Source organism: Haplochromis burtoni, unplaced genomic scaffold, assembly GCF_018398535.1.
Source record: "Haplochromis burtoni strain Fernald_Lab_line unplaced genomic scaffold, NCSU_Asbu1 Contig_434, whole genome shotgun sequence".
NCBI classification, from domain to species: domain Eukaryota; kingdom Metazoa; phylum Chordata; class Actinopteri; order Cichliformes; family Cichlidae; genus Haplochromis; species Haplochromis burtoni.
The window spans coordinates 109,020-123,560 of NW_024582795.1; the positions used below are offsets into that span (position 1 = coordinate 109,020).

A 14,541-nucleotide genomic window follows, 5' to 3' on the forward strand; every position below is an offset into this window, starting at 1 on the left:
TCGTCTTATCAATCGTTAGCTTACTACGCAAACATGACAAGTGAAATCTCCCGCAGCAAGCTTAAACATGTGAGAGGTATGCGAGAGAATCGCTGAGCTTATGTGAGTGCGTGTGTAAAAGCAGCAGGATATATATTTTAGTTCTGCTGAGCCAAATAAGACAGGTCAGGGTGAAGAAGTGACAGCCAAAGAAAAGCTTAACAAACGAAAGATGTTATACAAATACTAAAGTGCAAAAAGAAAGTGCAGCGTTTATGTTCATGACAAAAGTGCAATATATTGATGCTAATATTAACCAGCTGCACATAAGTGTCCCAGGTGCGCATTCGGCTGTCAAAATAAGATAAACACGCAAAGGGGTGTAGTTAGAATTTTTATATATAATCTGTAGCTTTTGAGTTAAAATTATATATTTTATAATTTTAATAAACTGAAAATTAAAGAAGGCATGAAGCTTTTTTTACTAAAAAATATCAACCGTGACCCAAGTATCGTACCAACCGAACCGTGTTAATTGTTGTGTATCGTTGCACCCCTTAGGTGTTTATGATTGCGGTTAATATATATATATTGGTATATAATGGGAGATGCCCCCAAGGGTGGTGGAGAATGACCGAGCTAAGATCCTGTGGGACTTCCAGATACAGACGGACAAAATGGTGGTGGCTAACCAACCGGACATAGTGGTGGTAGACAAACAGAAGAAGACGGCCGTAGTGATCGATGTAGCGGTTCCGAATGACAGCAATATCAGGAAGAAGGAACACGAGAAGCTGGAGAAATACCAAGGGCTCAGAGAAGAGCTCGAGAGGATGTGGAGGGTGAAGGTAAATCGGAGCACTAGGTGCGGTGACTCCCAAGCTAGGCGAGTGGCTCCAGCAGATCCCGGGAATAACATCGGAGATCTCTGTCCAGAAGAGCGCAGTCCTGGGAACAGCTAAGATACTGCGCAGGACCCTCAAGCTCCCAGGCCTCTGGTAGAGGACCCGAGCTTGAAGGATAAACCGCCCGCAGGGGCGTGCTGGGTGTTTTTTTTACACACACACACACATACATATATACATATATCTATATATATTATATATATTATATTATATATATATATACATATACATATATACATATATACATATATACATACATATATACATATATATATACATATCTATATATACATATTTATTTATTTATTTATTTTTTAATATGGAAAAAGTATTACTTGCATTATTGAAAACCTTGGCCGTGTTTAGCATAACTGTAACAGTATATTAAAGTAAATGAGGAGAAGCATAATAAAACTATGAGTTTGCATTTTTAAGCAGAAAGTAAGGGGGTCAAAGTGACATCACATCACACTGACCCCGAGCCCACTACAAGTCCATTAAATGTCTGAGTGGTCATTAAAAAGCAATAAATGTGAAAATGTTTTACAGTGAGTCACCTAATGGGAAACAAAGTGAAATCTATCACAGGTGTGAGACTCGTAATGAGCCAGGGAGGCATCGATGACTCATACAGGTTTTAGAATGAGTCATCAATTTAGAGCCGCTGCACAGCGCATCTGTCTGGGTACGAAGAGACAGGCAGGTAGACTGGGATAATCAGAAAAGCAGGCAGATGTGTCGAGGGACAAACGGACCAGACGATGTGTCGCTTAGCAAACTGATACGTTGAATGAATATCAGCCGAAGCAGCTGACAGGCAGTCACACTGATATACAGATAATTATGTATTGACAGGGAACAAGGGATCAAATACAGCCAGATGGGAAAATGATGACTGTTTAAGGAGCACGTTGCCAAAAAAAAAAAAAAGAAACTCAAACAAAGCACCCAGAAATGCTGATGTGAAGCAAAATGTCTTATTATTCTGTCATCTAGATTTCCTTGAGACTAATGTGTGCAAGAGCGGTTTAAAAAAATCTGATAAAAGTTTAGTTATTGGATTTAACTGAACACCAACATACAAAAGCACAATTTATTACTAATTGTTGAAATATATTACACGATGAGCACAAAGACAGTGTGAGGAAAGTGCCTTAAGAAAGTCAGTGAAGCCATAAAGGGATGTTGGTAAACTTCTGAGGACTAGTCAGATCCAAAATGAAGATACAGACTGTCATTGTCTAGGGTTGCTGATCCAGTGCTGTGTGTTTATGGACTAATCATTATGGTGTTTCTAGATTGACTCATATTTCCTAGTTTAGTTTTTCTTGTTGTTTATCCCTAGTGGTTCTGGTTTTGTCTGCAGTGTTTCCTGTGCTTGCCAGTCTTGTTGTCATGTCCTGTCCATTATAGTCTTCGTCTCTGTGTTCTGTCTTTAGCACACTCCTTAACGTCTCTCTCTCTCCTTCTCTGTCTCTCCTACTGATAAGATTTATTTTGAAGCTACCTTGTCTCAGGTGTATGTTCAGTTTTGCTTCCCCTGTTCCATCAGTCAGATTTGTTTCTGCTGTGTTTCCACTTGTGTCCCATCCTCCTGTTATCCCGTGTATTTAAGTCTCTAGTTTATCACTGTTCCTCGTCACCTCAGCAGTCTTCATGTCCTCCTGCTGTGTGCTTCATGTTTTGCAGCCTAGTTACCACGCCAGGAGTTTATTGTTTTGTGCTTTGAGTTTGTAGTTCTCAGCAATAAAGCTGATTAAGTTCATGTTTCATCTTTGGAGTCCTGCATTTGGGTCCAGCCTCTGCTTGCCACACAGCCAGACCCTGACACAAACTGCAGTGAGACACAATAGCAGAGTGGAGAAAGCAGTGGTCAGATGAAGCAGAAATTAACCTCTATCAATATGATGGAAAGAAATAACCAACTTTACCACATGCTGACGGTCTTCTACTAAATATGTTGAAAGTCTTCGATGGGCAAACCTTCTGTCATTACACTGGAGCTTCATCCACAACAACCAGAAGTGTAACAGTGTGTGTGTGTGTGTGTGTTCCTGTCTAGCTATCTTTGTGAGGACCGAAATCTGCATTCTACTATACTTGTGAGAACCAACAGTCACTTGTGAGGACACACTCACCGGTCCTCATAAGTTTGAAGGCCTGTTTGAGGCTCAAAATGTGGTTTTAGTGTCAGGGTTACAATTAGGTTATGGTTAGGTTTAGGGTAAGGGTTAGGTAGGACTGGGCGATATATTGAGTTTTTTTTAAATTATCGATATATTTTTATACGAGATATAAAGATGTGACAATATCGTTTATATTGACATAGTATTGAAGTCCAATTTATAATGTTAATCGATATAATTGATATAATGTTACGTTATAATTATACTTGTGGAGCCGCAAGTTTGCCTCTCTTTCTCTGTCCACTTTTGTCTCTACGCAACTATTCGGCCTCGCCTCTCCTTCACTGAACACAACTCCCCCTCCCCCATCGCTTCACCTGCAGGCAACGACAAGATGGACATGGCAAATCTCCGCTAACGAGTTACCGCGGATCGCCCCGTGCGTGGGGCTGGACGGCGTCAACGTGTTAGCGAGCTAATTGCGCTAACGAGCTAACGATATGCATCCCCTGTGGGGATTGTAGGCCATGCAGCCCCTAGTACAATCCTTTCATTTTCTCAAAATTTGACAGTGCGCCTTATATATGAATTCTGGTTGTGCTTACTGACCGTGAACTGATTTTATGTGGTACACGGTGCTCAGCAATCTGTCAAAAAATGTTTTAGTACGACTTTGCAGCTGCACCGCTTGATGGCTCCAGACTACGGCTACCGTAGTCGCGGAGTAATACGCGAAGTAATACAGAGTAATCGCCTCGCGGAGTAATACGTACAGTGCATCAACGTAATATTACTGTATTGTGTGTGTATAAGGACCATAAATGGCACCTGTAAGAGACATGGTTACGAAGCAGATTTCAAACTGAAGGCTGTCAGTCACGCAGTAGAATTTGGGAATATAGCAGCTGTGAAATCTGTCTTTGTTATTATGCTCAGCGTCTGTTAGTTTACATTTTGACTGCACAGTTGTGAGCTTTTTGTTATGCACAAAAACAACATTGTTTTCTTTTATTTATGGAGAATTATTATTTAATTATTATTATTTGGGGCGACCGTGGCTCAGGGGGTTGGGAAGCGAATATGGGCTCAAAATGTGGTCATAAATATTTTGTACTTGTAAAAAAGATTTGTATATGTAAAAAAGATTTGTGTGTGCGTAAAAAAGATTTGTATGTGTAAAAAAGATTTGTGCGTGCATAAAAAAGATTTCTGTGTGGACTTAGCCAAAAAAAACCCTGCAAGTTACAAGTACGAATTTTGACCCTATTTTTCTTCCTTTAAGCTGATTGGTCAATGTCATGTCAATCACAAATTAAACAATCCAATCAGAGAACAGATGGGTTTGGCTGTCGGAGGGGCACTTTTTTGAACTGCAGGTCCTCGGGCCACTTCGGAGGTGGGGTGCCCCCGGCCTCTGGGCCTGGGGCTTGGTCACTCAGGCACAGCTGGCTGCCGGCGGAGCTCACGGGCGTGTCACTGCAACTCCCCCTGGCTTCTGCTCCGCAGCTGCTGAGTGAACCCTCATCTGGGACTCTCCTCAGCTCTTTCTGGGACAGTGGCGCGGCTGCCCCTCTGTTAGTCTTCCTTGGTCTCTTGTGTTCTGGGTAAATACTAGATTAATATTTAGTATTTACTGTCATATTCCCATATATCATTGTGATGTTGTTTATTCTATTACTCTTGTTCTCATGTAAGGTCTCGGGTGTTTGCGTGCTCTACATTTGTAAGGATTCAGGGGTTTTATTGTAATTTCAGCACATGAATTCACTCGATGTGAAACTACATTTAGCACTCAGATACTGGCTAAGGCCATCAAGAGAAAGAAACACATTTACAGTGTGACTATAAATAAGAAACATCCACAATGGGCTGTACATTTGTTAAAAACATCAGAACTAGAAAAAGAAAAGGAAGATGTGTCACTGAAACTAAAAATGCCAAATCAAACGTGTGGAGCTGCCTGCTGTGGTGCCCCCTTGTGACAAAGAAGCAGCTGACAGTAGTAGTAGTAGTAGTATGTGCTCGTTCGAAACTTTATACTGTTCAAGCAAAACAATTTGAACTGCCAACTCTTTTGGGTAGTGACCTCCAAAAACATCAATAAAACTATGAAAAAAGGGGCAAAATGTCAAATAAAGTGTTTTAGGTTTGCACACCTATCCTTTCTTCATCTCATCAAATCAAAACAAATTTATATTGACTAAACAAAAATAGTCCCGCTGATAAAGGTACGTTAGTTGAATAGGGCTAGTTGTTCTAAAATTTTGATTTCAAGGACTTGTTTTTATTTTTTAAGTTTCTATAATGCTCCTTCATGTCCAGCCAGCATGATATATAGAAGAAAAGAACATTTTGAGGCTAAATGAAGCCTTATGCCAAACAAGCTGACAAAATTGTAAATAATTAAAAAAACTGCAAAAATGTGAAGACAGACTGGATCGGGACAGAAAGCAGAAACAAGCTCCAAACTTATGTTCCATTAATGCCACGGTGCTGCCTCTGAAAAGGTCACCTGGTTTCAGACCACTGAGTCATGAATGAAGCCAAATGAAACGGCAAAAAGTTGACTACCCTGAAAATCATCACAGGAGAACAACAAGGTCAATTGTGAGCTGAACGTCTACCCTGGCACTCGTATCTATGCTTATTATTTCCATGTGACAGCATCCCTAAATGTCCCCCGGGTGGTGTCAAGCTAGTATCCAACCCTCTCGCAGTAGTTCAGGCTCAGTCGAGCCAGGCACAGACTGAGCCTCATCAGAGCTCAGTATGAAGCATCAGTTATCTGCATAGCATTTCAGAAAAATTAAAAACACTCCATCCAGCCACTATCAGCCCCTGAAAACAGATGGATTAAGTGTCCATGCCAGAGTATGCTGTGTGTGTGAAATTCACTTTAAATTAAATAAAGTTACTTTCATACCACTGAGCTGAATTTTCAGCATATCTGAGGCTTTGGCGCAGCCAGTGTTGGGACGAGGAAGGCCTCCGAGTGTCCTTTCTCACAAACTTGGACCGCTTTTGCATGCCTGATCTCAGCAGGGTTACTCCTGCTACAAAGCATTAGTTTTCATTAATTATTTTCCTAATTACCACAGTAAATCATGTCCACAGATATGATCACAGCTTAGCTGCTTCAAAAGGCGTATTTTTCTAGCTTACAATCAAAATAACCCAAGAGCAATGTTCCCTCTAAGCTGCGCGCGTGCAATTGCGCACTGCTGGCACGGTCTCTGCGCACAGAAAATCTGCGTTGCGCACAAAAAAAATCTAACCTGAATTGAAATTAAAATTAAAACTTTAACAATTCTGTTTTGCAGTGTTAGTCAGTAAGTGACTGGCTGCTCCCGTATGGGATTAGAACGATGCCACCTTATCCCATAGTCCAGCCAATGATGCGATTCACATTCGTATATACGCAGCTAATCAACGTCGTTGACAGGCTATGACAGCGTCCTTATGTGTTGACAACAGTGTTTTAGCTAGCAAAGCAGCGTGGCTGATGTGGAGTGAAGCCACGTTAATGACAACGTGTACAACTATTGGAGATGTGAGCAAGACAGAACAATTGACAGGACACAATAGCAGAAGTGTGGACTTTATACCTGTTTTTAAATTGTGTTGATAGGCCACGTAAAACCAGAGTCAATAGTCAATAGTTTTGTTGCATGTGTCAGAACAATGAGGCGACTGCTGAATGTTACAGGTGTTACAGGATTGATACATCTCCTGTTGTCAGGCCTGCAGGTATCAGGGTGTTGTTCTCCTTTATCTCATAGTGGACAGAAATAATTTTTTGGAGTGGCACAAATAATTTGTGTGGCATCAAATTTGATGCAGAATAGCTGATTGTTCTGTAAATAGTTTGAAATGTTTATTTAAAAAAAACGCCTTGGCTGCATTTTTAGGTAAACAGCTGCAAAAAAACGTTGTTGTTTGCATAACTCAGTTACTTTTTTGAAGAAGTACTATATAATTGCCCAACATTGGTCTTTATATACTGTAGTTTGCAGACACAGAGTTACAGGACTCTCTCCCAGACCACAGACTCATAATACAAGTCAGAGCTTTATAAAAAAAAAAAAAAAAAGTTGTTTTTTCAAAATTGGACTTCAAGTTATTTTTACTCCCAATAGTGTTAACATACTACACAGGTCATGAACAAGATTTTTTTTTTAATTTTCATTGTAAGTGGGCTAAAGCAGTTAATTAAAAGTAGTCTAACACAAATGTAAATGCTGCAATTTGATTATTCTAATAAACATGTAACTTGGATGGATTCAATGCTGGCATTACCACAGCGCACACGTCTAATGTCGCTCACAGTGGTCCAAGGGACCGCTCAGGGAGTTTGTGTGTTCGCTCAGACACATGAAAAATTAGAGGGAACATTGCCCAAGAGTCCTTTTGCTGACACACAGTGAAGGAAACTGGAATTTCATCAAAAATGTGAAGATCTGAGGCAATGGAAATGAAAAACAGCACTCTCATAGTCTCAGTGAGACATGTTTGTGCACATGTTTATTAGTACTTTTAGTGCTTTATCATTCTCACACCTACAGACAATTTCAAATCCCCCCATATGGAAAAGAAATAGTAAAAACATATATGATTTATTCATGAAAGTGGCCACTTTCTCATTACTTTCATATATTTTTTTAGTAAGTATACAAAACATACAAGTTTCATTATATAATTTTTCAAGGGATCTTATATGTGTTTTCACTCTTGTATGCTTTTCATACAAGTTTCATACAAGACAGATAAAAACTTTATAAGATTTATATATATCTTTTCCATATGGGCCCAGTCCTCACAGCTCCTCACCTCAGAGCTGAGAGAAGTTTAACTTTGATCCACTAAAGTTTCTGTTTCTGTTGTCACTACAAGCTGCTGAATGTCACATATATTCCATGTTCTCTGGTCACTACAAAGAAGCTAATCCTTTTCTGCTAGTCACTCCTCGGTCTTTTAGACTGTCAGAGAAAACCAGGACACCCGGAGAAATCCTGTGCAAACATATGCAGAAAGGCCCCAGAGAGACTGGACCACAGAACATTCTTGTTATGAGGTCACATTGCCAACCACTGCACCTCTGCCCCATCCAAGGATAAATGTTTCAAAAGGTATAAAAGTACTTATTAAACCTGCTTAATCATGGGATGCAGGATAGACAAAAACAGTTCACTGTCCTGAATATCACTTTGATAATTCTGACATTCCTGTTTAAAAATCGCTGATTATAGCCTTCAGCTTTTGAGTTTACTGGTCCAAACAACTTACAAAAACAAAGTGGGAATACTGCATGCTGTGTGCATGGAAATCTACTGGCAGTGAAGACTTTACTTACACTATAAAGCAAACGCTATCAAACTCTGGCCTATAAACACCCATAACATGCTGCTGTCATCACCCTCTGATGATGATTGTGGACTTCACTGCAAACATGCTGTGTGAAAGCATTATAGAAAACACATTTAGCACCCTTTATGGTGAAACTGCACTTCTCAGCAGTGCAGTCAGATCAGACAGCTGTTTGTCGAGACATGAAGAAAAAAGAAACTCATCAGGAGAAATATACGGTGAAGCACGGCGGCGGCAGCATCATGCTATGAGCTATTCTGATGAAAATGTTAATTTAGATTCTTGGCAGTGCAATAATAATACTCTCAGATGTGGTGACCATTAATTGATCGACTGAATTTATTTACATATATGACTTACTCTCAGATTCTGACATATTCTCTTCCAGTGTTCCCTTCATCACAGCTGGTGTCCTGGTGTTATTTTTGTATGCTGCCATCCACACATAAGGCAAACAGGCAATGAATGAATACAGCGGTAAATTGAGCCACAAACACAGACACAATGTTTTCAGCACTTAAACTTTTTGAGTAGTCACTTATTTGTACTAGAGAGCGAAGGAAAAGTGAGAGATCTCACGGCGTGAAATCTGTGAGATTCTCTCTAAATAAAGAACTCTGAGTGAAGGTATTGCAGTGCACAGCTGGCTACAAATATTGCATCTTTTATGAAGACTCTCGGGCATGCAGTCACTCCTGCAGAGAAGCTCCTGTAGAGTGACAGCACAACAAAAAGCACACACACACACACTCTCACACACAAACTGAATTGTTCTTTATACAAATACTCAGAACGTCACATATGAAGGTTTCTACCAGTAGTGATTAACCACGACCATAATTATTTTGAATTTTGGTGAAATGTAGAGTGCATATGCCAAATATTTTTGTGAGTTGTTAGAACTTCTGTTAGTCATACTGGATTTTAGACAATAATAAGTCATTTTAAAGAATTTAGACAATCTTCAGCTGATGAACCTTGTGTAAATGTGATTTACCTCACTCTAGCAATCACAGCCTCAACACAGACCTCAATAACAGAGATTGTCTATCATGCAACATGTTGGGTAAACATGCTAATAAATATAAATGCAATATTTTTTTTTGTGCACAGATTTCTGCCATGACATGAAACATCATATTTAATGGGGTGTGACTGACTCTGGCTGCCTCATGTGGTGGACTTGCAGCCTGTCCAGTGTGCACCGTGCCTCAGCTGACATATCCCCACCCACCCTGTGACCATAAAGATAGTGTTTCAGGAAGAAAGGATCCCTGATAATGCTAATGTTAGCACAGCAGGGCAGTGTTTTGCCGGTGCAGGCAGCTGCCATATTCCTATTTTCAGAGCTCAGTCGTTCTTTTTCGTGTTATATTTATTTCATCTTAACTGACTTGTTAAACCTTTAAAATCTAAATATCTGAACTACATGAGATCCTTAACAGGGCAGCATAGTAACATCACTGCCAAAGAGCACTGAAAGTGTGATTACAGAGGAATGCAGACATGTAAAACAAGTGACATAAAGTGTGATGTCCTTTACATTGTTTTCAGTAACATTTTATTTGTCGAAAAACTGAACAAAATTCACACAAACAGCTTTTATAGTGATCATGCATCCAGAGTGACTAACGCGAGATAATGGCCTATCAGCGCAGTGATAGAGGTCTGTTTGTGGCAACAGTGGGGTGACAGACAGAGCGAGAATGCCAACACGCCGGGCGAATTTTTTCTGTGCAGCTGTCACTCAAACGTCTCACAGCTCAGGAGCACAAAGCCAGCGATGCTCGGTTTTATTCAACTGTTGAACACTGGCTGATTTTCTTTTGTGAGAACAGAAAAGCAATGCAGTGCTGATCATGGAAATGCATTCTTTTCTACGCACACTTACGGGATCAATGAAGAATAGACAGCAGATCATTCTCCTCACCTTGACTGTCTGTGATGTGTGTTTTTAAGATTGCGTTCTGACTCCGGGACTGCCGAGTGATCATCGTCAATAAAAGAGAGCGAGCTGTAGAGGCACCAGTGCAAGCCAAGGCCATAACTTGATCTCCAGCCTCCTTTGCATTGGTTCAGATAGATCAGGTAGTTCAGGTATCTCATCAATCCAGAAAATACAATGAAATACATTTGTACTCTTTGTTGTGTTTTTAAGTAAAAAATAAACGATTAAAGTAGGAAAAATAAATGTTACTGCTAGCATACCGTTTACTGGAGGGGCTGTAACTTTTAAGTCCTTTAGCATGTAAGATTTTTGGTATTTACATATAATAAGAAAACTGAATTTTCAAGAATCAGTTAAAGTAAATTAAGATAAGTAGTAAGTTAAGTTAAATCATACAAACCTAAGTATCCACATTATATCCAATATATGAATAAAATTACAGGTTATCAGAAATCAGCTTTCCAACTGAGCAAATGACTCGCATGCACAGTTACAGGCTCTCGTGGGTTACATGAAATGCATAATGATACAGGACACATGTAAAGATATTATTTCAAAAGTAAATCCTGTAAAAAGTAGTTTTCCGATGCCAGCACCTCTCTGTTTCACGGGATCTGTCTAGTGGCACAAGTATTTTCCTGATAGCAAAAAACTATCAAGATACTGAAAACAAGGGCACTTCCACCCCCCATATATTGCATGAGTGCATACATATATTGCATGCACTCGTGCAATATATGTATTTTTCTGTAAAAATGTGACTCTAACTTCAATAAATACTTTTAAAAATAAATAAATGAGATACAAGGTGTTCTCTGGAAGTATAAGCATAAGTATAAGGTCTGCTCTGTGCAGCTGGAGAAGACGCTGAATGATAATGATAACTACCACACTGACTAGAACACCGACACATGAGACAGGAAGCGCTGGGGCGCTCTGGTTAGCAGCAGCTAAACTTTTAAAACAAGAGTAATCCCCACTGCTATTCAATCATACAGTTTATGTGAATGGATGAAAAAATAGGAATAAAAACATCAAAATGAGGTGCCAGAAATACTGGAGGGTGTATGTCTACCTTGATGTATAAAAAAAGGCTGTTCGTGTTGGTGGATAACAAGCCTGACTCTTGTCTGATAAGTTAATTATTGCAGCTCCTGAAGGATTAAGGTGGAAACATTGTTTTTGAACAATACATCTGGATTTAACTCGGATTAAATGTTCTCTCCAAAGGTGGTTGTGGGATTTTTTTTTGTCCAGTCCAGGAACTATATGGGTTTAGGGAAGCTCTTTGCAGATACAGCAGAAAGGCAAGATGATGTGATGCTTAACACGTAAATAAATTTGCTGTCAGTTACTCGAATGTGAAGGTGGCACTGTGGCAGCAGAGATTACTGCTCCATCTACGGTTGTGTTTGAATCTGGGCTGATATGAATATGTCTGATATGATATGAAACCACATGGGATTTCAAATGGCAAAGCTTTTATCATAATATGTGCTATTACTCAACAGCGTTACATACAGTAGCAGAGACCCAAGTGTCATCTCAGCATTGCAGTCAACACAACCACAATCAGAACAACCACACGTGTGTCTGGAGTCACAGCAGGCTGTGGGAGCGCTGGGTGAGACATGACTGCCACCTTGATCTCAGGTGGGCTGACCATAAGAATTCAGATATGCATGCAATCTCACACTTTAATGACACTTACAGTGAGAGTATAAAATTACAATTATACTAAATTCTACACTACAAAAGGTGGTCAAGTGTTTGGCTGCTTGAGAAAAGGTGGATACACAGGAAGTTATCTACGACTGGCTGCTCCAGTCTGCATGTCAAAGTTCATTTTCATTTCAGACTGATCTATGATGGTAGCTGATATGTATGTGTCATGTAGATTCGTTTTAAGTTGAGCTGAAAGACAGTTACGTTTTTACACATTTACTTTCTTTCCATGTGACAGGGAATATAAAAACATAACAATACAAACATTTAGTTAATGCAGGAACGTCTGAGAGACATTTTACTGCTGAGCTGTTTGTCTGTGGCACACATCATAAACTAACCCATCCAGGATCAGGCACCAATGAAGGCTCTGACACTGTCAGTGAAATCTTTATCTGAAATAAACGTCGTGCTCAGAGCTGTGAGAGTTGCAGTAACTGTGTCTGTGAGAAGCATGCGGTGGAAACTTGAGTAAATGATCCGCTGCTCTTACGTTTCTACAGGTGATTGGCTGGGTGCCTCACTCATTTCCACACACACCGCCTATCAAACGCTAATCAAAAGCGCGTGCGCATGTGTGCGCATGCACGGAGGCACACACACTTGATTTTCACGATGCCAAACACAAACGGAGACTTCCTCTGTGACGGCACCCTCTGCTCATAAAGCCAATCAGCGGGCTGGCTGCTATAAATAATTCCGGCTCTCCGCCGGCCGGCCCCGCCGACACCAACACCAACACTGCGGAGAACCGGAGCCGGCCAGGCCCTCCTCCTCCCTCGGCTGACTCCCCTACAGCCTCGTCCTCCTCTCCCGTCTCTGTCACAAAACGCACACCTTTGAATGCGAGTGATGGCGGCGGAGGATTGAGGAGATCCGCCTTTACCTGGAAAAAAACGGAAGGCACAGAGCGAGAGGGGAGAGGAGGAGCAGGAGGGAGGGGGAGATATCCGCAGCATGCCTTTGTGTTCCGCGCCCCGGTGCCAGAAGTGGCTCTTTCAGCCCACAGCCGCGCGGATTGTGCACAGACATCGCGCCAGCAGGTGAAGCGCGTACCTGCAGCCCGCCCGCGTGCACAAACACACCGAGACCAAAACAGCCTCACGCCTAAAACCGTCTGCCTCACCGAGAGTGCCAGCTCCCCCTCCATCCACCCGAGCTGCAGCACTAATGCACAAACAAGCACGGAGCACCGGGGGTCCCCGCGGCGTCCCGGCAGCGCGGGCTCTCTCATCGTCTAACATGCGCTGCGTTTGCTTTCACTAACCTGATGCGTCTGAAGGACCGAGGGGCCGAAGGGATCCCGACCAGTCTGCAGGAGAGCTTTCGTTTGATGCCTGTCCTATATCCAGTCTCTCACACACACGCGCGCGCTCTCTTTCTCTCCACCACCCCCTCTTGCGCACTATTACCTCACAGCCTCCACTCTGTTCCTCCAAGACGAGAGAGAGAGAGAGCATATGGCGACAGATTCTCAACAGGAGCGCGAATCCGTGTAAAAGTAGAGACGCTGCTTTGTGCTTTGTTTAAATTCTCCAAAGTGCGCACGCCACCACCAACAAGTGAGCCTGTTAGGATACACATAAAGTCCATTCAAAGAGAACAGTGTTTAAGCTGACAAAGGTGCACAATTTAAAAGAGGCCAGAACACAAAATAGGATTTTACCCTCAGAGGTTTTAATGGGGTGTCGGTGAATTCATTTATTTTGATTGCGGGCGTGAATATTCCAGTTTACAGTATGCCATCTATTTTATTTTGCCAGATGTGATCAGAGGACACTTTGATAACCGAATGCTACATCTTTCACACAGAGGCCTGACACTGCCATTTAAAAAATAGCATTCATAGAAATATACATGTGGACAAGGTGGGCGCACGACAGGAAGCCAGCTGCAGCAGCTGTTTGTAAATTCAAAGTTAGCCTGCTGTACACGTAGACGTGAAAGAAAGCACCAGACAGGGGGACTTGCATGTGTCACTTTAATTTTGAACAATGCAGGCTTCAAGGGAAAGTTTGGAAGTTTAAAATAGCCTAGAGTTGTCAAACAGCTGGTCCTGAGTCATCAAGCCCTCATGGGAGTTGAAACAGTGAAATAACAGGATGTTCAGATTTTATTGTCATGCAGCTGTAGGTAGTTTATAACTTAATAAATGCCCACAATGTGACCGAGAACAGATGCAAAGGCCACATACTGGCTTTTATTTCTTTATGAATCAAAACAATGGTGCCGCTGATGCATCCGGGGCCAGCGCAGCTCTCAGAGCAGCCTGCGTAGCCGGAGGCCGTCAATCCGAAGCCTCGTGATGCCTAACGCTAATGCACTCATTGTTAACGTGTCATTACCGAGCTCCTTTATCGCTGAGCAAACACACCCGCATGTACACAGATCCTGTGCAAACAGATAGGACAGGTGCTGCCTCCTGCGTGTCACGCTAACATCACGGCTGAATCAGCCGAATGAAACAAACTCGCAGTCCTCACAATTAAGCACC

At 41.5% G+C, this 14,541-nt stretch overlaps 1 protein-coding gene across 2 annotated transcripts in view; it reads right to left on the bottom strand.

Moving 5' to 3' along the window:
* LOC102312308 (complexin-2) overlaps positions 1 to 13,562 on the bottom strand; it is a 61,315-nt gene extending 47,753 nt beyond the window's left edge. Inside the window, exon 1 of one of the 2 annotated variants that reach the window (XM_042213316.1) lies at positions 13,315 to 13,562. The gene's annotated coding sequence lies outside the window, so the exon portion shown is untranslated. The remainder of the gene's footprint in view (positions 1 to 13,314) is intronic. The other variant, XM_005950853.3, reaches the window with a different exon arrangement.
* Positions 13,563 to 14,541: the final 979 nt, after the last annotated feature.